We start from the raw sequence: 18,162 nt of genomic DNA, 5'->3' as shown, positions 1-18,162 counted from the left end.
GGCAGCTTCCAGTGGGAGCCTTTGTCTGAAAGTGCCACACGGCTCTGCGCCTCTATCTGTAGTGGAATGGATTTCTCACCTCCATACTGGTCTGTTTCTTGCCTTGGGAAGGCCAGTGGAGCCCAGCCATGCCCCTGCACTCTGCAGTCCTCTCTCTAGAGGTGTCGGGCAGGATTCTTTTTCCTCCAAGACTCTCCTTTCCTCAAGAGAGTCCATCCCTCGCCCCTGGCTCTCACAACCCCCAATACCTCTCTGTGTCTCAGCATTTCCCACATCTGGTATGTTGTTGTTGTTAGGTGCCGTCGAGTCAGTTCCGACTCAAAGCAACCCTATACTCAAAGCAACCCTATGCACAACAGAAGGAAACACTGCCCGGTCCTGCACCATCCTTAGATTTGTTGTTATGCTTGAGCTCACTGTTGCAGCCACTGTGTCAATCCACCTCATTGAGGGTCTTCCTCTTTTCCACTGACCCTGTACTTTGCCAAGCGTGATGTCATGCTCCAGGGACTGATCCCTCCTGACAAAGTGTCCAAAGTATGTAAGATGCAGTCTCGCCATCCTTGCTTCTAAGGAGCATTCCAGTTGTATTTCTTCCAAGACAGATTTGTTCATTCTTTTGGCAGTCCATGGTATATTCAATATTCTTCATCAATAACACAATTCAAAGGCGTCAATTCTTCTTCAGTCTTCCTTATTCATTGTCCAGCTTTCACATGCATGTGATGCGATTGAAAATACCATGGCTTGGGTCAGGTGCACCTTAGTCTTCAAGGTGACATCTTTGCTTTTCAACACTTTAAAGAGGTCCTTTGCAGCAAATTTACCCAATGCAATGCATTGTTTGATTTCTTGACTGCTACTTCCATGGCTGTTGCTTGCCGATCCAAGTAAAATTAAATCCTTGACAACTTCAATCTTTTCTCCGCTTATCATGATTTTGCTCATTGGTCCAGCTGTGAGGATTTTTGTTTTCTTTATGTTGAGGTGCAATCCATACTGAAGGCTGTGGTCTTTGATCTTCAGTAGTAAATGCTTCAAGTCCTTTTCGTTTTCAGCAAGCAAGGTTGTGTCATCTGCATAACACAGGTTGTTAATGAGTCTTCCTCCAATCCTAATGCCCCATTCTTCTTCCTATAGTCCCGCTTCTCAGATTATTTGCTCAGCATACAGATTAAATGGGTATGGTGAAAGGCTACAACCCTGACACACACCTTTCCTGACTTTAAACCAATCAGTATCCCCTTGTTCTGTCCAAACAACTGCCTCTTGATCTATGTAAAGGTTCCTCATGAGCACAATTAAGTGTTCTGGAATTCCCATTCTTCGCAATGTTATCCATAATTTGTTATGATCCACACAGTCAAATGCCTTTGCATAGTCAATAAAACACAGGTAAACATCCTTCTGGTATTCTCTGCCTTCAGCCAGGATCCACCTGACATCAGCAATAATATCTCCGGTTCCACGTCCTCTTCTGAAACCAGACTGAATTTCTGGCGGTTCCCTGTAGATACACTGCTGCAGCCGTTTTTGAATGATCTTAAGCAAAATTTTGCTTGCGTGTGATATTAATGATATTGTTCTATAATTTCCACATCCAGTTGGACCATCTTTCTTGGGAGTAAGCATAAATATGAATCTCTTCCAGTCAGTTGGCTGGGAAGCTGTCTTCCATATTTCTTGGCATAGACGAGTGAGCACCTCCAGTGCTGCATCCATTCGTTGAAACATCTCAATTGATATTCCATCAATTCCTAGAGCCTTGTTTTTCACCAATGCCTTCAGAGCAGCTTGGACTTCTTCCTTCAGTACCATCGGTTCCTGATCATATGCTACCTCTTGAAATGGCTGAACATTGACTAATTCTTTTTAGTATAATGACACTATGTATTCCTTCCATCTTGTTTTGATGCCTCCATCTGTCTGCCAGTTTATTGTACTGTGGGGGGTTGCATGTTGCTGTGATGCTGGAAGCTATGCCACAGGTATTCAGATACCAGCAAGGTTACCCATGGAGGACAGGTTTCAGCTGAGCTTCCAGACTAAGACAGACTAGGAAGAAGGACCCAGCAGTCTACTTCTGAAAAGCATTAACCAGTGAAAACCTTATGAAAAGCAGTGGAACGTTGGCTGATATAGTGCTGGAAGATGAGCCCCCCAGGTTGGAAAGCACTCAAAAGATGACCGATCAAGAGCTGCCTCCTCAAAGTGGAGTCAACCTTAATGATGTGGATGGAGTAAAGCTTTCGGGACCTTCATTTGCTGATGTGGCATGACTAAAAATGAGAAGAAACAGCTGCAAACATCCATTAATAATCAGAACCTGGAATGTACAAAGTATGAATCTAGGAAATAGGAAATTGTCCCAAATGAAATGGAACACATAAACATCAATATCCTAGGCATTAGTGAGCTGAAATGGACTGGTATTGGCCATTTTGAATCAGGCAATCATATAGTCTACTATGCTGGGAATGACAACTTGAAGAGGAATGGTGTCACATTCATCATCAAAAAGAACATTTCAAGATCTATTCTGAAGTACAATGCTGTCAGTAATAGGATAATATCCACATGCCTACAACGAAGACCAGTTAATACGGCTATTATTCAAATTTACGCAACAACCACTAAGGCCAAAGATGAAGAAACAGAAGATTTTTCTCAGCAGCCGCAGTCTGAAATTGATCGAACATGCAATCAGGATGCATTGATAATTACTGGTGATTAGAATGCGAAGGTTGGAAACGAAGAAGAAGAATCAGTAGTTGGAAAATATGGCCTTGGTGATAGAAACAATGCCAGAGATCAAATGATAGAATTTTGCAAGACTGATGACTTCTTCATTGCAAATACCTTCTTTCACCAACATAAACGGCGACTATACACATGGACCTTGCCGGATGGAACACACAGGAATCAAATTGACTACATCTGTGGAAAGAGACAATGGAAAAGCTCAATATCAATTGCTCAAATGCAAGTTCAAGCTGAAACTGAAGAAAATCAGAGCAAGTCCACGAAAACCAAAATATGACCTTAAGTATATCCCACCTGAATTTAGAGACCATCTGAAGAGCAGATTTGGCACATTGAACACTAGCAACGGAAGACCAGATGTGTTGTGGAATGACATCAAGCACATCATACATGAAGAAACCAAGAGGTCATTGAAAAGACAGAAAAGACAAAGATGAATGTCAGAGGAGACTCTGAAACTTGCTCATGAATGTCAAGCAGCTAAAACGAAAGGAGGAAATGATGAAGTAAAAGAACTGAACAGAAGATTTCAAAGGGCGTCTCAAGAAGACAAAGTAAAGTATTATAATGACATGTGCAAAGAGCTGGAGATGGAAAACCAAAATGGAAGAACACACTTGGCGTTTCTCAAGCTGAAAGAACTGAAGAAAAAATTCAAGCCTCAAGTTACAATAGTGAAGGATTCTTTGGGCAAAAATTTGAATGATGCAGAAAGCATCAAAAGAAGATAGAAGGAATACACCTAGTGTGGTTGTCTGCAAATTTGTCTGTCTCCTCCCCCAAAGCATGTACTCCGAAGGGAAGGGGCTGTGCCTGAATCCCCAAGCCCTCAGGAGATGTTCAATAAATGCTTGTGGAGTGGAAGGAGAAGGAAGGGAAGAAGGAGAAAGAAAGACGAAGACGTGAGCAAATGAAGGTTAGAGAGAGAGTCAGGAGGCAGATGAGTCAAGGACGGGGTCATGAAATGCTGCTTGGCCAACACCTGTGCTAAATACACGGAGACAAATGGAGGCGTTTCCTAGATCTCTGCAGCTTCCAGCCTTCAATCAACAGTGTCAGTGCTTGGCTTTTTATCTGCTCCACCAAGAAATCCTTTTCTAAAATTCAGTGGAAGAAGTACTTCTGGAATGGTGCAGTAAGGACCTCTAAAAGTCTGTTCCTCCATAAAAGCAGTGAGAACACTGGAGAAAATCGACTTTTTCAGAAGACTGGAAATTAATGAAAGGCCTACAACAAACTGGAGAGCATTTATTGAAGAGAAATGACTAAATCTTGGTAAGAACAGCAAGCTTTTTAGCATTTCAATTTGCCCTATTCCCATTAACCTCTCTCCAGCTCCACAGTAGTCTTGAAAACCATCGGCCTAGCAACCCCAGTCCCTGCGCAAACCAGCAAACTAGCAACCACTGGAGGAATCAGAACAGGTTTGGAGCTCCCCAAATGTTCATCCCCAGAGAACTGTCCTTATTTTCCTGCTTGGCAGCTCCCTGGAAAAGACCCATTTACAGGGTTTGTCTTTGTTTGACCCGACACAGAGCTCTCTCAGTCTGAAAGGCGCTATCCCCAGGACACTTCAAAAACAATCAGCAGCGATTGTTTACCATCACAGCTGCCAGGAGTAGTGATACCAGACTGGGTAAACAAGAGGCTGACTCAAAAAATTAAAAGGAAAATATAGGGAATGAGAAATCCAAAGGGGCTTTAAAAATCCCTACATATTCCTGGGGATCTAGAAGACACATGTATGTTCTGGGTTGTGTGTGTTTCTACAAAAGTCCTGAGAAGGACCTAATCTCTCACCTCAAGCAGGAAGTGATAGCGAAGGCAGAGTTACAAACTGCTGGAGCATTGAAATTGTGTCCCAACATACACAAAGAGCCCCTCGGCAAAGAGTAGAAGACTTATTATATCAAGATATTGAAGGAAATCGCTGTTTTAGCTGACCACTAAGCTAACCAAGCAGAGGCTTAAGTGGCCACACATGACAAAGAATATACACTTTAGAGAAATAGTCCAGGAAAGCCACTAAAAAAAACAAACAGCAAAAACAACAACAACAAATTCTCGGGAGAATAAAGGAAATTTGATTTTAGACGGCCACCCAGTTTTCAGCAAAATAATGAGACATGTAAAGATACAGGAAAGTATGGCTGACATGAAAAAAAAAAAAAAAAAGCAGCCAATAGAAAGTATCTCCGAGGAAACCCAAATGTTGGAGTTAGTAAAATTTAAATTAGCTCATATAAATATGTTGAAAATACTAAAAGGAGCCATGTCTAAAGAATTAAAGGGAATCATGAGAATGATGTCCTACAAAATGGAGACCATCAGTAAGGAGATAGAAAGTATGAAAAAGAACCAAATCAAAATTATGGATTTGTAAAATGCAATAACTGAAATGAAAATTTCACTAGAAGGGATTTAGGCTGGAAGGATTAAGAATCAGCAAACTTGAAGATAGGCCAATTGAAATTATCCAGTCTGAGGAACAAAAAGAAAAAGAGTGAAGAAAAATCAACAAAGCCTCAGAAACCTGTGGGACATCATCAAGTACAGCAATATACACATAATGGGAATCCCAGAAGGACAAGAGAGAAAAGGGCAGAAAAAAGATTTGAAGAAATTATAGCCAAAAACTTCCCAAATTTGATGAAAAACATTAATCTACACGTCCCAACAAACTCCAAATGGGATAAACTCAAAGAGGCCCATACCCATACACTTCAGCCTCACACTGCCAACAGCCAAAAATGAAGACAGGCTCTTAAAAGTAGCAAGAAAAAAAAAAAAAAAATGACTCACCACATAAAAGGGATCTTTGATAAGATTAACAGCTGATTTCTCATCAGAAGGCAGTGTGATGCCATATTCAAAGTAAACAAAGGAAAAGAATGTCAACCAAGAATTCTATTTAAAGCAAATTTATCCTTCAAAAATAAAGAAGAAATTAAGATATGATCAGATAAACAAAAATGAAGAGTCTTTATCACTAGCAGATCTGCCCCACCAGAAATACTAAAGGAACTCCTTCAGGCTAAAATCTGCTCCCATAAAGACTAAACCAAAAACCAACCAAGGCTGTTGCTGTTGATCTGATTCTGTCTCATAGCGACCGTATAGGACAGAGAAGAACTGCCCCACAGGGTTTCCAAGGAGCGACCGATGGATTAGAACTGCCGAACTCTTGGTTAGCAGCCAAGCTGTTAACCACTGCACCACCAGGGCTCCTTCATAAAGATTACAGCCTAGGAATCCCTGTGGGGCATAGGGTCGCTATGAGTCAGAATCGACTGGTTGGCACACAACAACAAAAAACAATTAGAACTGATAAACAATGTCAGCAAGGTTTCAGGATACAAGATCAATACACAAAAATCAATTGTATTTCTATATACTAAAAAAATATACTAGCAGCAAACAATTCAAAAATGAAATTAAGAAAACAATTCCATTTACAGTAGCATGAAAAAGAATAAAATATTTAGGAATAAATTTAAGAAGTGCAAAACTTGTGCAATAAAAACTACAAAATATTGTTGAAATAGATTAAAGAAGACCTAAATAAATAGGAAGATGTCCCATGTTCATGACTGGAAGATTTAATACACGTTAAGTACTGTAAGACGTAATATAATGTTAATATGGCTATACTCCCCAAACTGATCTACAGATTTAACGCAATCCTTAGGAAAACCCAGCTGGATTTTTTTTTCCCCAGAAAGTAACAGACTGATCCTGTAGTTTACATGGAATGTAAGAGACCTTTAAGAACAAAAACCCCTTGAAAAAGAACACAGTTGGAGGGCTCACATCCACAATTTTAAAAATTGTGGGCAAAAGGATAGACATACAGATCAATGGATTAGATTTGAGAGTCCGGAAGAAGATGTTTAGATTTATTGGCATTTTGTTTTCAACAAGGATGCCAAGACAATTCAACAATGCTGGGACAACTGAATGCAAAATCAAAACCACAATGAGAGACCCACTAGGATGGCTAAAATCAAAAAGACAGACAAGAGCATGGGAGAAAAATATGGAACACAACCTCAAATTTCCTTAAAAAAAAAGACCTACTGTATTGGTTGAGACTGGTGGACTCCCTGAGACTACTGCCCTGAGATACTCTTCAAATCTTGAACTGAAACTAACCCCTGAGGTCACCGTGTAGCTAAATAGCAGATTGTTTCAAAAAAGAATGAGTATCACCCATAAGTACTGTGCTTCTTTAAAAAATCACCTATATGAGACCAAACAGCGATTATTTAAAACAAAGATGAGAGTGTAAGGGGGCAGGGAAACTAAGTTAATGGAAACGGAACAATCAGAACAGAAGTAATGAGAATGATCAGGCATTGTGAAGCATATAACCACAATCACTGAACAACTTGTGTAGAAATTGTTGAATGGGAACCCAAACTGCTATGTAAACCTTCACTGAAAACACAATAAAATATTATTAAAAAAAAAAAACAAAAAAGACAATAGCAAGTGTTGGTGAGGATTTGGGGAAATTGGAACCATCATGAATTGCTGATGGGATTATAAAGTGGTGCAGCACTTTGAAAAACAGTCTGGAACTTGCTCAAAATGGTAAAACATAGATACACTGTGACCCACCAATTCTGCTTCTACTTATATACCCAAGTGTAATGAAAATATATCTACACAAAAACTTTTATACAAATGTTCGTAACATCATTATTCATAATAGCCAAAAGGTGAAAAGAACCCAAATCTCAATTAACCAATGAATGGATAAACAAAAATGTGGTATATTCATACAATGGAATATTATTCAGCAATAAAAAGGAATGAAGTACTTAGGCATGCTACAATATTGATGAACCTGGAAAACATTATGCTAAATTAAAGGAGCCAGTCACAAAAGACCATATATTGTACGAGCCAACTTATACGAGATGTCCAGAGTAAACAAATCCACGGAGACAGAAAGAACAACAGTGGTTTCCAGGGGTTGGGGAGAGGGAAGAAAGGGGGAGTGATTGCTAATGGTCACAGAGTTTCTTCTTGGGAAGATAAAAACGTTTTAAAATGATGTAGTGTTGAGTGCCACTTTTAGGATGGTAGCGTGAGCAGCAAAAGTGTCTTCAGCAAAAATGTCAGAAACTATGAAAAACAACCATTTAAAGTCCCTGGAAATTGCCCTAAGGGCATGCAACAAATGAAGACATGTTTATTCAAGAAAATCTAGTAACACTTGGTAGGAACAGTGAGAGTCTGTGGTATTTGAGCCACAACCTGCTTCCTCCCACCTCTCCTAACTCAGCTTCATAGAAGCTCCACTCCAGGCAAGTGTTTTCAAGAGGATGGGGCTCCCTCTCCCCTTCAGCTCCCATTAAGGGTTACCAGTAGACCACCAGCATTTCTCATCCTATCCAACTTTAAGTCGAAGAGGCTAAGTTCCTAGTGGGTGCAGCCCCCATCCTTATGACAGAGGCTCTACTCAAGGTGAAGTAGACTGGTAATACTGGCGTCCAAGCTGCCCTTGCCCCAGCTCTCTCATAGGGCACAGATTCCACACCTGGAAAGGCAAGAAAGAGGCAAGCCAAGAAGATCAGAGGCTACTGGCCCAACCAGTGCCCCGAGTAGTGGCTATAAGGACTTTGCTCAGGAAAAGCGCCAGTTCTTAAGTAAAGAGAACTTTGAAGCTTTCCCCAGAGGAGCTGATTTTATTTGAAACAGAGTGCAGGGAAATTTAGGCCTAAGGGCACTCCTGAAAACAATAGCTCCTTTTAATTAAGAGCAACAATCTAAACCAGAGGCCAGCTAGTTCACCAAAAGGAACCACAGAAAGACACAGCTAAGAAGAGCCCTCCTGGGGTCAGAACAAACCTCAAAGACTGGCCTCAAAAATTACCTCTGCTGAATTTAATTGGATCAAACTGCTGAGCAATTTATGCTCCCAGGGCATTGTTGAAAACAGTAGAGCAGTCAGCCAGCAATTAGTGAAACCTAATGGGTGGGGTGAAACACCAGATGAGACAGACAACTTAACCAAGAGATCAAGGAAAGAAAGAGTCAAAGAGATCCCTACTAAAACCACTATCATCCCGGGGTGACTGTGTGCACCCCCAACCCTCTGAGGAATGACATCAATGGCTTCGTCCTGTGGGGTGAAATAAACTTCACTAAAATAGCCTGGCCAAGTCACAAAACCAATAAACAAGCAAACAACAAAAACAGACCCCAGGAACAGATAAGGGTGATGGTTGAACAACATGATGGACATAATGTCACTGAACTGTGCATGTGTAGTTGAGATGTCAAATATTTTGTTTTATATGTGTGTGCTTTCGTTTTATGTGTGTGTGTGCACACACCACACCACCTTTAAGTGCACCAACATGCGCATTATGGGAGTACCAGAAAGAGAAGAGAAAAAGAAAGGATCAAAAGAAAATATGTGAAGAGATAATGGCTGCAAACTTCCCAAATTTGCTGAAAAATATTAATCTGCATATCAAAAAAAATTTAATAAACTTCAAGTAGGATAAATGGAAAGAGATCCACACCCAGACACATCGTAATAAAAATGCTGAAATTCAAAGACAAAGCCAGCTTTGCCTCAGAGGCAACAGGCACTTGTTTGAAATCTAGAGCTCACCAGTTGTAGAGCCAGGATTCTAAGGCCTCTACACTTTCCTTACACACTTTCCTTACACTATTGGCACAATTAAAGGCAGAGTCTGAAGCCTGAGCTAAGTGCCTGGCTCACTAACTCATTATTGTCTCTTAATTTGCTAACCTCCAAGCCTCATTTCATCTACCTGAAAACTGGGTCTAAAAGCCTTTGGCCCACTCTGCTCCTTTGTGGAAAAGCCCCTGAGAAGCACAAATGAGGTTTGTTGTCCTTGTGGTAGGGGTAGGTTCGGGTTTCCAAGGGTGAAGCGTCTTCCTGAGCTGGCTGAATGGGGAGAGGCAAAGGGCTCAGTCAGAATGAGGAGCTGTTGGGAAGAGCAGAGACCAGGCAGGTGGGAAGTTAGGAGTCCAGGTGGGAGGCTTCAGGCAGGAAGCAGCCTCGGGGCCAAGGCTAGCTCTCACTTCTTGGTATGTGTGAGAAGGGTAGAAGCTGCCAAACACCTTTCAGGATGTGGGAATTACTCTTCCAAGTTTGCTTTTCAAGAAAACTGGAATATGCCCTTTGGGAAACATGCAGGAAGTGAATGGGCCCAGAGGGCCTCAGAGCTCCAGATGGGCATCGTAGTTTTCCAAGCCCACCACCCACTCTGCTCACTGTCAACATGGGGTGAGATAGTTAATTTTATGTGTCAAATTGGCTAGGCTATGGTTCCCAGTGGTTTGGCCAAACACTAATCTAATTGCTGTTATGGAATAGTTACATGCAATTAAATTAGTTGGCCTGGAGTAGAACAAATTACCTTCCATAATGTAATCTAATGTAATTACCTACCATCATGCAATCTAATGTAATTACCTGTAAAAAAAAATAAAGGTTACCATCAAGTCAGCACTGACTCATGTCGACCCCATGTGTGTCAGAGTAGAACCGTGCTCCACAGGGTCTTCAGTGGCTGATTTTTCAGAAGTTGATCCCCAGGCCTTTCTTCTGAGATGCCTCTGGGTAGACTCCAACCTCCAACCTTCAATTAGCAGCTGAGTGTGTTAAGCGTTTGCACCACCCAGGGACTCTGTAATTATCTCACATCTAATGTAATGAATGCAGTGTAATCACTTTTCACCGTGTGATCTAATGTAATAAAACAATCAGTTGAGGTCATAGCAGTGTAGGGTGGATCCTAAACCTAATTCCTTTTGAATTATAAAAAGAGCAGAATAGACACAGGTACAAACACAGGGGGACGATGAAGGCAGGTGATGGAGACAGACGCATCTACAAGCCTAGGAACATCAAGAATTGCTGGCAACCCTGGTGGCGTACTGGTTAAGTGCTATAGCTGCTAACCAAAGGGTCGGCAGTTCGAATCTGCCAGGCGCTCCTTGGAAACTCTATGGGGCAGTTCTACTCTGTCCTATAGGGTCACTATGAGTCAGAATCGACTTGACGGCACTGGGTTTGGTTTTTGGTTTGTTTACTGGAAGTTAAAATAGACAAGGAAGGACCTCCCCCTAGAGTCACACTCTGAATAAGGCTTGTAGCTTCCTGAACTGTGAGAAAGCAAATTTCTATCCTGTAAAGCCACCCACCTATGGCATTTCTCTGCTTAGGGAACATGCTGGACAAGCAGCTTGTGCACCGTGTTCTCTCCGATCCTTAGGTGGGTGTGGGCGGGGCCATGCCTCCAGGTTCAGGAAAATCTGCCAGGCCACATCAGTTCAGTTAAAGAGGCCACAGAACCATTGAACCGTCTGCTCCCTCAGACCCACTGTTATTTCCCAAGTCATTTGGCTCTTACTTAATTGCTCCCAATTCCTGACAGCAAATTAAGTGGATTCATTTGGGCCTGAAACACATGTTTGAAAGCTGTGTGCAGAAGGGCCAGATGCATAACGCACTCATGTGCCAGGTCTGGGGAGGAGCTGCACTGTGGTCTGATGAAGGCCCTGCAACCAGACACACTCTCTAAGCAGGAACCCAGCAATTTATCCCGGCCGTGCCACCTCTATCCCATCACTCCTGTGCCCCACTTGCTTCAGGCGTGGGTTCCATCTCCAGAGGCTCTGGCATCTGTGGCAACAACAATAGCACGAAGAAGTCAGGTCGGGAGGGTTTGCCCGGCAGGTGGCCCTGCTGCCCTTCTTGCCCTTCAGCTATCTAGCACTTACATACTGAGTGCTTCATGCCTGCCAGGCACTGTTCTAGGCCCTGGGGACACAGCAATGATCTGGACTGACAAGTGTCCCAGTTCTCAGGGATTCTACTTGCTCGGGAAGGCAGACAATAAACAACAAATAAATGAATTTAATATTCACAGATTATGTTAAGAACTTAGAAGGAAACAGCCAGGAAGTTGTGAGAGAAACCAATGGGGGCAAAGGGCAAAAGACCCCTTCAGATTTCACGGTGTGGGAGCCTTGAAGCCAAGAACCACCGGTCACAGAAACACAGCGGATTTCTGTGAGAGAATGTCCTGTGAGAGAGAGCTGGCGCCACTGGGAACTGAGAGGGGACAAGTAGGGGAGCACGGTGGCTGAGGGTCGTGCAGGAAAGCAGTGCCAGGAGTTTGAATTTTACTTCATGTGCAATGGGGAGTCAGTTAGGGAAGGGGTCCGGCATTTTTAAAAGGCCCCTCTGGTTGTTAGGGTAGTATTTTAGGGTGAATATTTTGCTGCTGTAAGAGAAACACTGTAAGTGGGTGGCTTTAAAGAATAGAAATTTATTTTCTCACAGTTCTGGAGGCTAAAGGTACAAATCAGAGCCCCAGCCTTGTCAGTAGTTCCAGGCATTCCTTAGTTTTTGTCGATCCTCACATGGCATCAGTATTCCCCAGTATGTGATTGTCTCTGTGTCTAATCTGCCTCTTTTTACAACTCAGAAGTGATTAGGTTTAGGACCCACCCTACACTTGTATGACCTCATGAACATAACATTATATTGCATTATGGTAGGTCATTATATTACATCACATCGCATCACATTGCATCACATCACATCCACAGGTATGGGGTGAGGATTCCAACACATATTTTGGGGAGATACAATTCAATCCACAACATTCTGGTCCCCCAAAATGTCCTCTCCATGTGTAAAACACATTCACGTGGGATACCCAGAAGGAGAAAGCTGCCTAGAAGGTTGTGGCAATGGTTCCAGCAGGAATGAATGGTGGCCTGGTTACCTGGTGCCTGTGGAGGCCGAGAAAGGAGGGGGCTCAGGGAGCTGGGAGTCTTGTGGATGGGCTAGATATGGTCTGTCCCCCTCAACAATAGGACCAGTCTCCAGTATACCAATGTTCCCATTCTGGCCACTGAAGAAACAACACCTGGGATCAAATAATAGAATTTTGCAAGACCAATGACCTATTCGTTGGAAATACCTTTTTCAACAACATAAACTGCAGCTTTCATGTGGACCTCATCAAATGGAATAAGCAGGAATCAAATCAACTAAATCTATGGAAAGAGACTATGCAGAAGCTTGATCTCATCAGGCAGAACAAGGCCAGGGGCCAGCTACGGAACAGGCCATCAGTTGCTCATATGCAAGTTCAAGTTGAAACTGAAGAAAATTAAAACAAGTCCACAAGAGACTGTGAGTCTGAATTAAAGACCATCTCAAAAATAGATTTGATGCACTGAACACTAATGACTGAAGAGCAGACAAGTTGTGGGGATGATATCAAGGACATCATACATGAAGAAAACAAAAGATCATTAAAAAGAAAGAAAAGACCAATATGGGTGTCAGAAGAGACTCTGACACTTACTCTTGAGTGTAGAGTAGATAAAGTGAATGGAAGAAATGATGAAGTAAAAGAGCTGAACAGAAGATTTCAAAGGGCAGCTCGAGAAGACAAAGTATTATAATGAAATGTGTAAAGACCTGGAGTCAGAAAGCCAAAAGGGAAGAACACACTTGGCATGTCTCAAGCCGAAAAAACTGAAGGAAAATTCAAGCCTCAAGTTGAAATATTGAAGGATTCTATGGGCCAAACATTGACAGACTCGGGAACCATCAAAAGAAGATGGAAGGAATACACAGAGTCATTGCACCAAAAAGAATTGGTCAACATTGAACCATTTCAGTAGGTAGCATATGATCAAGAACCGATGGTACTAAACGAAGAAGTCCAAGCTGCGCTGAAGGGAGCAGTGAAAAACAGGCTCCAGGAATTGGCGGAATACCAATTGAGATATTTCAACAAATAGACGCAACGCTGGAAGTGCTTATTCCTCTATGCCAAGAAATTTGGAAGACAGCTACTTGGCCAACCAACTGGAAAAGATCCATATTTGTGTCCATTCCAAAGAAAGGTGATTCAACAGAACGCAAAAACCATCGAACAATATCATTAATAGCAAACAAAAGTAAAAATTTTGCTGAAGATCATTCAAAAATGATTGCAGCAGTACCTCGACAGGGAACTGCCAGAAATTCAAGCCAGATTCAGCAGAGGACGTGGAACAAGGGATATCATTGCTGATGTCAGGTGGATCTTGGCTGAAAACAGAGAATACTAGAAAGATTTACCTGTGTTTTATTGACTATTCAAAGTCCTTCAACTGTGTGGGTCATAACGAATTATGGATAACATTGCAAAGAATAGGAATTCCAGAACACTTCATTGCGCTCATGTGGCAACTGTACATAGATCAAGAAGCAGTCATTCAAACAGAACAAGGGGATACTGTGGTTTAAAATCAGGAAAGATGGGCAAAAAAGTTGTGTCCTTTTGTCATACTTATTTAATCTGTATGGTAAGCAAATAACCCGAGAAACTGGAGTATATGAAGAAGAAAAAGGCATCAGGATTGGAGGAAGACTCATTAACACACGCAATATGCAGATGACACAACCTTGCTCGCTGAAATCGAAGAGGTCTTGAAGCACTTACTGTTTAAGATCAAAGGCTACAGCCTTCAGTATGCATTATACCTCAACATAAAGAAAATAAAAATCCTCACATCTGGACCAATAAACAACATCATGATAAACAGAGAAAAGATTGAAGTCGTCAAGGATCTCGTTCTACTTGGATCCACAATCAACACCCATGGAAGCAGCAGTCAGGAAATCCAATGATGTATTGCATCGGGCAAATCTGAGGGAAAAGGCCTCTTTAAAGTGCTAAAAAACAAAGATATTACTTTGAGGACCAATGTGCACATGACCCAAACCATGATATTTTCAAACACCTCATATGCATACAAAAGCTGGACAATGACACTTAAAGCACAATTTAAAAAAAAAAAAAGAGCTGGACAATGAATAAGGAAGACCAAAGAAGAATTGGTGCCTTTGAATTATGGTGTTGGCAAAAAAAATTGAATATACCACAGACTGCCAGAAGAACGTACAAATATGTCTTGGAAAAAGTACAGCCAGAATGCTCCTTAGAAGCAAGGATGGGGAGACTTCGCCTCACATACTTTGGACATGTTATCAGGAAGGAAGAGTCACTGGAGAAGGACATTGTGCTTGGTAAAGTAAAGGCTCAACACAAAAGAGGAAGATCCTAGACAAGATGGATTGACACAGTGGCTGCAACAGTGAGCTCAGCCATAGCTATGATTGTGAGGATGGTGCAGGACCAGACAGTGCTTTGTTCTGTTGTACATAGGGTCACTAGGAGTTGGAACCAACAGGGGCACTTAACAACAACGAGTCAGAGTTAACTCCACAGCACATGACGACATACATGTGGGTATAATCCCATCTAGGAATAGGGTTTTCTTTGTTATGTTAATGAGGCTATATCCGTGTAAGGTGTGTCTTAAGCCAATCACTTTTGAGATCTAAAAAGAGCAGCTTATACAAAGAAGCAAGCAAGAACAAACTGGAAAAGATTGATGCCCAGTGGAGACCGCCAAGGAACCAAGGAACCGAAGCTGAAAGAAACACTTTCCCCCAGAGCTGACAGAGAGAGAAAGCAATCCCCTAGAGCCAGTGCCCTGAATTCGGACTTGTAGCCTCCTGACTGTGAGAAAATCAATTTCTGTTGTTTGAAGCCACCCACTTGTGCGTTACAGCAGCACTAAGAACTAAGGCAGTATCCCATTTATAGAAGTACCACTGTTTATTATCAGTTCCATATCAATGAGCATTTATGTTGTTTGTAATGTTTTGTTATCACGACAGTTCTGCACTGAATACTCCTATACGCCTGTCCCTTTCCATATAGGTTAGCACATTTACGAAATAATGTCTAGGAGGATAACTGCTGTGTCAACTGGTGCATACATTTTAAATCTTAGTGTTGTTAACTGTCATCGACCCCATGCATAACGGAATGAAATGCTGCCTGTTTCTGTGCCACCCCCACGATCAGTTGCAGATCGGACTGTTGTAATCCACAGGGTTTTCACTGGCTGATTTTTGGAAGTAGATCACAGGCCTTTCATCCCATTTGTCTTACACTAGTCACCTCACTGAAGCCATCATAGCGTCAGTAGACACATGCAAGCCTTCACCGACAGATGGGTTGTAGCTGCACGTGAGGTTCACTGGCCGGGAATCAAAGCCAGCCCACACATTGTTGTTGTTGTTAGGTGCCATCGAGTCAGTTCCGACTCATAGGACCCTAGTACAACAGAATGAAACACTGCCTGGTCCTGCGCCATCCTCGTAACGGTTGCTCTGTTTGAGCCCATTGTTGAAGCGACTGTGTCAGTTCATCTCACTGAGGATCTTCCTCTTTTTGGCTGTCCCTCTACTTCGCTTGTGCTTCTCCAGGGACTGGTCCCTCCTGATAACATGTCCAAAGCACATGAGACAAAGTCTCACCATCCTGGCTTCTAATGTACTTCTTCCAAGACAGATTTGTTCGTTCTTCTGGCAGTCCATGGTACGCTCAATATTCTTCACCAATACCATAATTCAAAGGCTCCAATTCTTCCTTATTCACTGTCCAGCTTTTGCATGCATATGAGGTGATTGAAAATACTGTAGCTTGGGTCAGGCATACCTTAGTCCTCAAGGTGACATCTTTGCTTTTTAACGCTCAGAGAAGGTCTTTGGCAGCAGATTTGCTTAGTACAATACGCCATTTGATTTCTTGACTGCTGCTTAAATGAAATCCTTGACAACTTCAGTATTTTCTCCATTTATCATGATGTGGCTTATTGGTCCAGCTGTGAGGATTTTTATTTTCTTTATGTTGAGGCGTAACCCATACCCAAAGGCTGTAGTCTTTGATCTTTTCAGTAAATGCTTCAAGTCCTCTTTGATTTCAACAAGCAAGGTTGTGTCATCTGCATACTGCATGTTGTTAATGAGCCTTCCTCCGATCCTGAAGCCCTGTTCTTCATATAGTCCAGCTTCTTGGATTATTTGCTCAGCACACAGATTGAATAAATATGGGAGAAGGATACGATGCCAACGCACACCTTTCCTAATTTTAAACCACGCAGTGTTCCTTTGTTATGTTCAAATGACTGCCTCTTGGTTTATGTACAGGCTCCTCATGACCACAATTAAGTGTTCTAGAACTCCTATTCTTCCAAATGTTATCCGTAATTTCTGTTACTTAACCACCAATGGTCGAGAGACAGAAACTCCACAAACTGTATGGGGCAGTTCTACTCTGTCCTATAGGGTCGCTGTGAGTCAGAATAGACTCAAGAACAACAGGTTTTTTGGGGTAACCACAAATGCCTCCCCGAAAATCTCAGTAGGTATTGTCAAATCACTCTCTACAGAGAATGTCCCAGTTTATCCTTCCCCTAGTGGCCTCGTTCTCTTCCTGCCATAGTCAGCAGCTCGTTTTTTTTTTTTTTTTTCCCAGTCCGATGCAATTGTCGTTTTAACCTTGTTAGCTTTTGCTTCGTATGTTTAAGAGCTATTTGAATTTTCTTTTCTGTGAACTCTCCATTCATATCTTCCGAACATTTTCTTTCCTCTGACCATTTTCTTTCTGTGAGGCTGTGGATGTTTTAGAATGTCTTTGTAGGAGCATTTTTATATCCAGGTGTCTAGCCTTTGTGACATGAGTTAGAAATTTCTTTTTCCCAGTTTGGCTTTTGGCTTTGCTTATAGTGCTTTTTGCCTTGCAGACATTTTAGTTTTTATTTGGTTGGATCAGGCTTTTCTTTTACGGCTTCTGGATCATAAGCTGTAGTTAGAAAAGCCTTCCCCTCTCCAAAGTTACAAAGGAATTTCCTCTCATTTTCCGCTAGAATTGTTATGATTTTTTTATTTTTAAACATGCCTGCAAGGACAGCAATGGGTTTGGCTTTTTTTTTTTTTTTTTAAGGGCCTCCATCTCAAAGAAAAGACAGTCCTAAAAATGGCCAACAAGGCCCAACCACTCTGCCCCACTGCCATTATTGCCTCTCTGAGTCCCCTCCCACTGCTTCTTCACCACCCACCCCCTAGCACACTCTGCTCTGGCCTCATTGGCCGCCTTGATGTTCCTTAAACAAACCAGGTGCCCCCTGCCCTCAGCCTTTGTGATGGCTGTGCCCTCTGCCTGGTATGCATTTTTCCAGATATCTTCATGACCAAGTCTTGGAAACCCTAGGGAGCAGTCTACTCCATCCTGTAGGGTCACTATGAGTCGGAATCAACTTGATGGCAATGGGTTGGGTTTTTGTATATCCCATTACTTACCTTGCTAAAGTAGAGGGCCAGCGAAAAAGAGGAAGACCCTCAAGGAAATTGATTTACACAGTGGCTGCAACAATGGGCTCAACCATAGCAACAATTATGAAGATGGTGAAGGACCAGGCAGTGTTTTGTTCTGTTGTACATAGGGTTGCTATGAGTCAGAACCGACTCAACGGCACCTAACAACAACA

At 42.1% G+C, this 18,162-nt stretch overlaps 1 protein-coding gene across 1 annotated transcript in view; it reads left to right on the top strand.

Moving 5' to 3' along the window:
- COL23A1 (collagen type XXIII alpha 1 chain) overlaps positions 1-18,162 on the top strand; it is a 431,409-nt gene that overhangs the window by 354,422 nt on the left and 58,825 nt on the right. The gene's annotated exons all lie outside the window — the stretch shown is intronic.

This window comes from Loxodonta africana, chromosome 2 (genome assembly GCF_030014295.1).
Source record: "Loxodonta africana isolate mLoxAfr1 chromosome 2, mLoxAfr1.hap2, whole genome shotgun sequence".
Classification (NCBI taxonomy): Eukaryota; Metazoa; Chordata; class Mammalia; order Proboscidea; family Elephantidae; genus Loxodonta; species Loxodonta africana.
Note: the sequence above shows the minus strand (reverse complement) of the source record. Positions and strands in the feature narration are given on the sequence as shown.